Genomic DNA, 7,500 nt, shown 5'->3' with positions numbered 1-7,500 from the left:
TACATTCGGAGAGTATTTATTAATATTACCTGATCTTTCATAATTCTATTTTAACTTCATATTATCTCAAGATGACGTTTTTCTTTCGTCCCACGTGTTTGTGCTTCTCCAATGATCACTTGTTGACGTGCTGTGTAGGTGTGTCTCCTTACTTATTCTTACTCATTAATTTTTTCTTTTCTTTTCATTCATTTTTTTTTCTTATTTCTTTTCTTTCTTGCTTTTCTTTTCTTTTTCGTTCTTTCTTTACTTACTCTTTTTATATTTTCGTTCCTTTTTTATTATTATCAATATTATTATTCTTATCATCATTATTATTATTATTATTATTATCATTATTACTTTCGGCTTTGTTTCACGTTCTCGGTAACTCTTTCTTTTATATCATTCCCATAATCGACTTCATTCCCATATCACGTGCTCTGTAGCATTTGGTTGACTGGCTTTCTCCAATTAAGCCGCATCTATATGAAACTGATCAGGGTACGGCTGAAGGGGCTGCACTTATGCCTGATCGCCTACGGCCTGGGACATCATGTGTAAATGATTTTATTTTATCTTTTCTTATTCTTTCTTAGATTTTAAGTTATCTGGTTTCTTATCGGATTCACTTCTAAACTTCACAATGGCCGTTTTAAATTACTTTTGCTCTAAAATGTTACAGATACTTACCACTGGTTGTCACTCCCCCACTAAACGCAGAGCAATATTCACCCGTTGATTACATGCTTGCAGTGTTGCCGGATCGTAAAAAAAAAAAAAAAAAAAAAAAAAAAAAAAAAAAAATATATAGAGTATAAATTCTACCAATATAAAAGTCTGCTGGAAAGAACTTGTGAAGACAGCGATAAACAGAGGAAATCAGTTGTTGACAGCTTGACGTCTCACCTGAGCTCGAGTCTATCTCAAGACAGAGCCGGAGGTGACTTACCTGGAATCATGTCCTCAGTCATGCCATCCCGCCTAGCCTCAAGATAAGACACGTGGATGAAGGGACGATCAAACCGAACTTGAAGATCTGTCACGATGAAAACGCAGCTTTAGCCTCTAAGAATTTTGAAGGTAATCGGCTTTCTCTTTGAAATCCTATGGTGAATAATCCTTGGTTACCGGAGCTCTTATTCCTCTTTTCTATCTGTGGATAAGTAATATCTCCGTACGATGCCGAGAAATCTACTTTATATGCACTACACGAAAGCTACTCTCACTGTGCGTCGGGGCGATTTGCTGTAATATAAATATATATATATATACATACATATATATATATATATATATATATATATATATATATATATATATATATATATATATATATATATATATATATATATATATATATATATATGTATATATATATATATATATATATATATATATATATATATATATATATATATATATATATATATATATATATATGTGTGTGTGTGTGTGTGTGTGTGTGTGTGTGTGTGTGTGTGTGTGTGTGTGTGTGTGTGTGTGTGTGTGTGTGTGTGTGTGTGTGTGTGTGTGTGTGTGTGTGTGTATTATCGTACTGGAAATTTTGCGACGGACAGCGTATATTGATAAAACTCGGCCTATAATCTCTAGAATTTATTGTATATCTTCCTTTTCTCATGGTTGAAAATGCGCAAAGACAGCTTTCGAGATTCTTACGATTTCTATTATTTCTTATCTCTGCTCCCTGTTCCTCGGGATAATGGGAACGACGAGGAGTCAACTATTAAACCGGAAACGCTACCGCAGGAGGGAAAATAAATCTTTATGGCGCTCCTGTTTCTCGGCCTCCCTCCTTTTTATGATATTTCAAATGTCAAACGCCCACGTGAAGAGACGCAGTCCGCCCACGTGACTGCAACACGCCAGCGCAGTACTCACGCTCTCTGTCGTCTGCGGAGCACGTGTAGAACTCAGAACACAAGCTCACATGTTCGGTTATGTCTAGTCATTGACGTTATATGGCCGGCGCGTGGTGGGAATGCATGCCCCCTGCCCTCGCTCCCCTCATGGAAATCCCATGTTTTCCCCTTTCCCCTCTTTTAAGCCCTTCGTCCCCAAAACTGATGTATCCTGTTTTATGTTTCGGTTTCTCCCACTCCTGATCATGTTTTATTATTTATTATTATTTTTTTTAATGCAAGCACCTACATGATTAGATATCCCACACGGATGCACGCATACACGCACATACATGTACACCATCATCAACATCCTGGACCGATGCCATAGGAATGCAGCCACATGTAAATGATAACACGCTCTCCACCACGAGGCGATTGCACATTCTTATCTTTTACTAAAGGCGCCGTTCAACTGGTCTTGTGTACGCGCAGGTCTGGCCGTAAGCGCGACGATCTGGGCCGAATCGGGGCGAAGGGAGCCAGCGATAACAGCGATAACACGAACTAAAGCGTCCTTTTCCTCGGGTATCTCCGGGCTTTCCAGTGCAATTTCAAATCATTGTCTGTAATTCGCTTAAAGAAATGATCAATATTTGTAAAGTCAACAAAAGCTATATCAGAGACTTTATATTAAAAAAAAAAAAAAAAAAAATAGAGTTAACGATAACAAAATTCGTTTTTTTTTTAATTACCAAAAACAAATAAACAAAAATTGGTTCATTTGAAAGTGAGGATCTATACTCGCGTCGACGGCCCATCAGACTAGCGTTAAAAAATTTAATCTGTAAATCTGTGTCCGTGCTTCTCCCTTTAAAAAATATACGCCATGAAAAATGAAGCTATGGTGAAACAGGCAGAAAGAGAAAGAGAGAGAAAGAGAGAGAGAGACAGAGAGAGAAAGAGAGATAGAGGGAGAGAGATAGAGAGAGAGAGAGGGAGATAGAGGGAGAGAGAGAGAAAGAGAGAAAGCAAGATTATTACGGTCTATTACGGCGGTGCTTTTCGCAGTTGAAACACTACGTCTGGCTTGGCACTTGGACGATCTAGGTCTAAGACGTACACAAGACCAGTTGAACCGCGCCTCAAGGCATTTCCACTTTCTCCCATACAAGGAAAATGAAAAGTGATTTTTTTACGTTAATTTTTTTTTTTTTTTTTTGCTTTCCTGTCCATTACAAGCAAAAGTTACTTGTCAACTACCTTTGAAATGCACGATTTGGTCTGAAAGTTGTGGATTTTTACGTTCACAGTTGCACATGCTCCCTGGAACAGTGATACAGACTTTTTTAAAACATACTTTTAAATAAATCTTGTTTCATAATATCATGTAGAGCTTAATTCTTTCTCCGTGTTATTTTAATCTGAAGGTGTAGAAATACTGTATTTTAAAATTATTATACATTAGTCCTTCATATACCATCCTGCTAACTGAACCTCTGTAATCTAGCTTTATATGGCCATAGAAAAAAAAAAAAAAAAAAAAAAAATATATATATATTATTATTATTATTTTTTTTTTACTGTTTCAGGGAAGGAGAGAAGGAAATGATTAGCAATATACCAATAGTATTTAACCGGCTTTATCGTATTTTCTTTTTTTCTTTATTCTTACTCTGCGGTTTCACGAACACGAAGCCGTCATTTCCTTCATCAAAACCATCTTCGTGTCAACATCAATGTCGTTTGCTGCAGCACTTCCGTCTTGCATGGTGATCGGTTAATCGGAATTCTCACTGATTAACCAGCTGAAGCGCTCTGTTCGGTGTGGGAGAGAGGGAGAGCTGGTCGCCGAATGCCCCGTTACGCTTTGTAAAAGTAATGAAGGTAAGTGCTAATCGTGAGCGTTAGAAGCTTCCGTATGCCTTTACAGAGGAATGACATAATCATTATTCACTTGTTATCTTTTAAGTTTCTACTGCTATTAGTATTATACCGTTTTTTGTTATTTTGTTATTGTAATATTTTATTGCCTTATTATATTTTTATTTTCATCTTATTATTATAATTATCATCATCGTTATTAATAGTAGCGGAAATAATTATTCGTATAGTCATTTTCATTTCTATTGTTGGTAATCCTCATCACCAATACCTTCACCATCATCATCACCTTCACTATCATCATCACTTTCACCATCACCAAAATCACTATCACATCATTACCATATTAATATCATTATCTTGTAGGGGGGGGGGGGTCCCAGGACGGGCCGTAGGAGCGAGTGAGGGTGAATCTCGTGCTTCCTGTTTCGGTACAAATGAGTCAATGAGGGTTCGAGTACTATGGGCAGGTAAGAAATAGTTAAGTGGAAGCGTAAGGCATCTAACCTGACCGAAGGAAAAGCCTGAAGACTTGTGTTGCATAATGACAAACTCTCGTTAAGCGAGAACAAGAAAAGTGGCAAATAATATAAACAAACGAAAACATGAAAGTAAGCAACCAGACGTTAGGCGTCAGTAAAGGTCCTCTCCAAGTATCAATCAAGCCGCAGTCGGCAATTTACATATATCAAATGGACAGTCCATCTAACCTAAATCTTATGTTGCATAACAGCATAGCGCTTGTTGATAAGAGTAAGAAAACTGACATTCGTGTGAAAACAACAAAAGGGAAAACGGGTTGACACGATAGAAGTCATGAACTCATGAACACTCCCATCTGAGTAGCAGGTAGCCACCATCAATAACAAATATCAAAAGAATCACTGCATCAGGGAAACAGTCACCGTTTCATCCCCAAGTTAAATCATAGTTGGGCTGAGATCATAGTTCATCGAGATTCGTAATTCACAGAGAGATCACTAAACATCAGAAGGTATAATAATTATTCATTAGTTAAATAGGAAATGTAATTGAAATGAGAGAGTAACTGAAATCATGATTCAATTAAATGAGATACTGAAGTTAGATAAAGTATTCAACTGAAAGATAAAGTATTCAACTGAAGTGATATGATCAGATAAAGCACTGAAGTCATAAACAAACCTTAGTTCCACTTCAAGTCACTTCTTTTATTTGCGTGGCAAAGTATAGCAAATCCACGCATTTCTCTTAGTGGGTAGTTATAGTTTCAGTAAATAATCAGTCTGTATTTTCTTAAACTTCAATAAAAAATGAAACATGATAAATAAAAGCAAAAGCCAGTACGTTCACCATTATTATTAAGCCATAAAACAATACACAGTAAAAACCTCCACGGAAAAAAGAGCAATCTTAATAAAAACACAAATAAACAATACATTAAAAACTGTTGAATCTCTGCTATTATCCACAGAGTAAAAACGTAAAAAAAAAACGCCGGCTTTCTGAAGGAAAGCCGAACGTATATCACAGAGCCAAAGGAGAACACAACTGATTTTCAAGGGCACTGACCCGACCTTTTATACCCATAAGGTCAGGCACCAAGGTCAGTCCCCTCGAGTCTGCCCAGCAAGACTCGTTATAGGGTCGTTACAGCTTTCTTCCGTTATCTTAACGATTGCTCATTTACTTTTGACAATAAAAATAGGAGGCATTCAATAAAAACAACATAAATCATATTCATAAAAGGAACGGAAAAAAACACATACAGGAATTAAAACATAAGAAATGAAAATTACGCCGACTAGCCAACAAGGCTTGGCGCCGAACATCCACTTGTTGTCCCCGTCTGTCGCCAGCTCCTCCGCGTACATTCCAGCCCAACAGGCCAAACATCAATTACGGAAACAAGCATCCTGCTCCTCGTCAATGGCCGTAGCAACTTGTCCAGGGCATCCACGATCGCTCGTCAGCGCCTCCTGCAGGATCGCCTCCTGCGCCTTCTGCGGCCTGGCGCCAGGAGTTGTTGGGGGTGTGGGGGTTTGGTGACGTCAGGTGTGTGCATACACGGGGGCGAGAGCGGCAAGTAGGAGCGGAGGTGTCAGCTCACTACAATCTTCATTAATATTATTATTATTGTCATTTTTATTATTTTTTCTATCATTGTTATTATAATGGTTTTTACTATCACTATCATCATTATTATTATTATCATTATTATTATTATTTTTATCATTATTATTATTGTGATTATCATTGAAATTATTACCATTATCATTACCGTTATAATTATCAATGGTAATAAGGATTATGATAATGATAATAATGATAACAATATTGATATTGGTAATGATGATAATCAATAATGATAATGATGATGACAATATTGATAATAGTTATAGTGATAATAATAATGATATGGATAACAATAATAATGATGATAGTAATAATAATTATATTAATAAAAGTAATAATAATTGTAATAATAAAAGTATTAATCATGGAAATGACAATGATAATGATAGTAACAATAATAATGATTATTATTACTATCATTATTGTTGATGCTATCATTATTATTACTATTGTTCTTCTTTTGTTATTATTATCCTCTCTTTTATTACGATTATATTATCATTTTCATTATAATTATTTTTGTTCCTATTATTATTATTGTTATTATTAATCTCACGATCATAGTCATTATCATAATGCTTATGGTACCATTAGTATAGTTTTTGCATTATCATTGTTATTATTATAGTTATTTTTTGTGACCAGTATTATTATTATCATTTCCTTTCCCATTATCATTACCATTCCCATTATAATCATCATCATTAGTACTGTTATTATTACCATTATTATCGTTATGGTTATCCTTGCATAGACAATATGCACACACGCACATAAACACACACAAAACGAAACACACACCCACCACATGAACACATAGAAATTCTCAACTCAACTCAAATCGAGTTGTATTCAGTTCATTCAGGAACAAAAAAAAAAAAAAAAAAAAAAAAAGAACAAAAATCTTCTGTTATATGTGTTTTATATATAGAAAGCAATTCATCTATTTCTTATTTTTCATTTTAAAAAATCAGTTGATTAGAAAGTAGAAAGTTTCCATTTTCGTTTTATTATTTTTGTGAAATACAACGTACACACACACATATTATTTTTGAATTTTTAATTAATTCAAACATAAACACAAACCTGCTCCCTGTCTCCTACACAGGGACACCCACACATAAGTCGTATTATCTACAATTCATTCAGGTATAATAAGATACAAAAACAAAACAATTCAATAGCCAATCACATGTTTCCTTTTTGCTGAAACGTGCTATCTCCTTTTCATTAGTATAATGCGTACGTCAGTACAAAGCTTTTACTTCCTTATTTGTCAATCGAAGCATGCATACGCTCTCGCTATTTCCCTCTCGTTTTTTTTTTTTTTTTTTCTTTTTTTTTCTCTCGTGAATCTACACTCACGCACGTTTGCGTACATGCATGCACGTGCGCAAACGCACACACATACACACACACACGCACACACACACACACACACACACACACACAGACACACACACACACACACACACACACACACACACACACACACACACACATACATACACACACACACACACACACATACACACACATACACACACATACACACACACTCACACACACACACACGCATACCCACCCGCACACGCACACACACACGCACACGCACACGCACACGCACACGCACACACGCACGCACACACACACACACACA

This window comes from Penaeus vannamei, chromosome 13, assembly GCF_042767895.1.
Source record: "Penaeus vannamei isolate JL-2024 chromosome 13, ASM4276789v1, whole genome shotgun sequence".
Taxonomy (NCBI): domain Eukaryota; kingdom Metazoa; phylum Arthropoda; class Malacostraca; order Decapoda; family Penaeidae; genus Penaeus; species Penaeus vannamei.
The sequence above is the reverse complement of the archived record's forward strand: the minus strand, read 5'-3'. Positions refer to the sequence as shown.